This window comes from Macaca mulatta, chromosome 19, assembly GCF_049350105.2.
Source record: "Macaca mulatta isolate MMU2019108-1 chromosome 19, T2T-MMU8v2.0, whole genome shotgun sequence".
In the NCBI taxonomy this organism is placed as follows: Eukaryota; Metazoa; Chordata; class Mammalia; order Primates; family Cercopithecidae; genus Macaca; species Macaca mulatta.
The window spans coordinates 46,109,907-46,113,635 of NC_133424.1; the positions used below are offsets into that span (position 1 = coordinate 46,109,907).

General features: G+C 45.2%; 1 pseudogene; it reads right to left on the minus strand.

Moving 5' to 3' along the window:
- Positions 1-385: 385 nt before the first annotated feature.
- On the minus strand, positions 386-1,199 carry LOC144337397 (histo-blood group ABO system transferase 2 pseudogene; annotated as a pseudogene).
- Positions 1,200-3,729: the final 2,530 nt, after the last annotated feature.

Here is a 3,729-nt window from a genome sequence, read left to right on the forward strand (position 1 = left end):
CATGAGATGCTAGACCCCTCATTCAACCACCTGCTGCCTGTTGATCAATTCCTCTTTTTTTTTTTTTTTTTTTTGAGCTTCCTATTTTCCTTCCCCATTATATGTACCCCTAACTTAAGTCAGAAAGGAAGGACAGATTTGAGGTTTGACTCTTGTCTCTCTGGCTGATGTCACCCATGAAATAATGAAAGCTCTCTTCCCTGGCAATACTCATCACCTCAGTGTTTGGCTCTCTGAGTGACAAGCCACAGGACCTGGACTGTACCCCTAGTGTTTGGTAACAGTGAGTGTGCTAGGCCTCAGAAAATTTTCTCAATGAGACAGGAAAAAGAAGCAAAGAGTTGTACCCTTTCTACTAAAACTGGTTTCAATTTAGGATAGCATGCCAGGAGGAAGACTCAGAAGAGCTGTCTGTTGTCCCTCCCCAGCCCTTCCTAAAAGCCTCAATCATCAGTTGTGGATTGCTTGGTGATCCTCTGGAGCAGCCACAGATACTCACGTGCCATCCTGCCGCTGATGGTGGGCAGTCAGCAGCTGCTTATCCCACATGTATGCAGGGGAGAGGACCTTGGTGGGTTTTAGGTGAAGCAGGTACTTGTTCAAGTAGCTCTCATCAGGGCACCTGGCCTCAATGTGGTTGGCTTGGTCGATCATCATCCCCTGGTAACAGGCTGTGGTGAGCCTATAAACCTCCAGCACTGACCCACCGAATAAGGCCCCTGTGTAGTAAAACTCCCCCTTCACCCTCAGGAATATGAGCTGGGACTGAGGCCGGCGTTCATAGATAAAGGTGTCCCGATGGAACCCATAGAAGCCAGGATGGGTGGTGGCAAACAGGGAAGAGAGGATCTCCACACCCACATGGTCACCAAACTTCATGTCCACATCCGCGCACACAAGATGATCCACCTCCCCGAGGAAGCGCTGCTGGGGAAAGTTTCTGATCACCTCCATGCGGTGCCTGGTGATGTCCTGCCAGCGGGCATAGCTCCGGACCTGGAGGATGACCATCCGCTGTCCCTCTCGGAGCTTGATGAGCAGAACGAGATCTGGCCGGTTGGTGAAGATGTAATACTTCACCCTGAATCCCACCATGAAGCAACAGCTTCAGGAAGACTACGTGTTTTCCAAAGGCAAACACGGACAAATACCTAATGTATGTGGGGCTTAAAACCCAGATGACAGGTTGATAGGTTCAGCAAACCACCACGGCACACGTATACCTATGTAATCCAATGGTGGTGTACCCGAACCAGAACTGCTCATTCAGTATGTCAATGTCGAAGGTCCCCTCCCACACAATGGGAGCCATCCAAGGGGTCATAACAAGGACATCCATCCTAGCGGCCAGTAGTAGATTCACCTGGGAATGCGACATCCTAGACATATTCACCACTGGCAGGCAGTCCATTTCTCTCACTGCCATGCTTGCTCCAGCCAGAGCACTTTCTAGCTTCTGGCTCCTCAGGTTCAGGAAACTATACCCAAAGAAGGCCAAGATGATAGTTAGCGGGAAAAGAAATGTTACACGACAAAGAGAGTAATATTTTGATTTCCCAGGTAGCTTCTGTAGTGGGTTGGCCATGGTTCTGTGTGTCTCCTGAAGGCTGTGAAGGCGACCTCTCCTGGGTGGGGTGAGGCTGCATCTGAGGTCCTAAGGCCTCCAAGCCCCTACATGCAGTCTACTAGTCCAGCAAATTGCCCAGCCCACCGAGGCTTACTCTGGTGCCACGGGCTGTGCTGGAGTCACAGCAGAACTCTGATAAATTCAGTTATAGTCTGTCTCAGTCAACAGACAACTAGACCTCAAGGACCAGCATATGGGAGAGAAGTCAGGGCTCCTGAAACAGACTTAGGAAACTGACTCAAGGGAGGCCACTGAGCAAGCCCAGGACAGGGATTCTGATGAAAGCAGAGCTGGGCAGGAGCTATCAGGGGACCTGGCCTGGTGGGTAAGGGGCTTGTGATCTCACCTGCCCTTGACACTTCCTAGCTGTGAGACATTTAGCAGAGAATGAAGTTTCCTGGAAAATGAATAAAATTAAAACCAGACTGTCTTCAAGATCAAACCTCCAGACAGGCTGGTGTGAGCCATCCCTCGGGAGGCCCAATTTGGTACCACAGTGGATGGGACAGATAACAGATTAATGTTCATTTTCTTTATTCTCCCAATAATCACGTCAAATCTACTGAGCGTTTACTTTTCAAGTATCAGGCTTGTTCTGCTGGGATTAGGCTGCTAAGCTGAATGTGCATTATGTTGTTCAATCTTCACAATAAGCCTGGGCTGCCTGTTATGTTCCATTGGGTTGTGTATCTGTTTTTAATGCCAGTTTCATATTGTTTTGATTACTAGAGCTTTATAATATAATTTGAAATCAGGACGTGTGATGTGTTCAACTTTATTTTTCTTTCTCCTTATTACTTGGGCTGTTACGAGTCTTTTGTGGTTCCATGTTCAACAAATTGTGCTGGGATAACTGGATGTCCACATGCAAAACCTGAAGTTGGGTCTTTAGTTTATTTCATAGGCAAAAATTAACTCAAAATGGATCAAAGACCTAAACCTAAGGGCTAAATCTCTTAGAAGGAAATAGGGTGAAACTTCATGGCATTGGATTAGGCTATGATTTCTTAGATGATACCAAAGGCACAGACCACAAAACTAAAAATTGACAAGTTGGGCTACATCAAAATTAAAAACTTTCCTCCATCAAAGGACACTTTCAAGACAGTGAAAAGGCAACCTACTGAACAGGATAAAATATTTGCAAATTATATATCTGATAAGGATTTATATACAGAACATATGAAGAACCCCTACAACTATATATACACACACACACATATATATACAACCCCAACCCCTACACACACACACACACACACACACACACACACACACACACAAGCAGCCCATTGAAAAAAATGGGCAACGCAATTAGCGGACATTTCACCAAAGAAGATGTATAAATGGCCAAGAAGCGAATGAAAAGATGCTCAATATCACTAATCATTAGGTAAATGAAAATCAAAAGCACAATGAGACCGGGCACAGTGGCTCATGCCTGTAATCCCAGCACTTTGGGAGGCCAAGGTGGGAGGATCACTTAAGGTCAGGAGTTTGAGACCAGCCTGGCCAAAACATAGCAAAACCCCGTTTCTACTAAAAATACAAAATTTAGCTGGCCACGGTGGTGCATGCCTGTAGTCCTAGCTATTTGGGAGGCTGAGGCAGGAGAATCACTTGAACTCGGGAAGCGGAGGTTGCAGTGAGCTGAGATGTGCCATTGCACTCCATCCTGGATGACAGAGCAAGACTGTCTCAAAAAAAAAAAAAAAAAAGAAAGAAAAGAAAATAGAAAAGAAAAAAGCACAGTGAGATATCACTTTATACCCATCAGGATGGTTATTACAAAAAGAAAAAAAAAACCCTCAACAACAATGGAAAGTAACAAGTAATGGCAATGTGGAGAAATTGTCACTGTTGGCAGGAATGTAAAATGCTACCACTGTTGTGGAAGGCAATGCAGCAGTCTGTCAAAATTAGCATAGTTACCATATGTTCCGACACTTCCACTTCTAGATCTATACCCAAAAGAATTGAAAGCCAAGTCTCAAACAGATGTCTGTACATTCATGTTCATTGCAGCATTATTCACAATAGCCAGAAGGTGGAATCAATGCAAATATCCATCAACTGATGAATGGAAAAACAAGATGTATTAT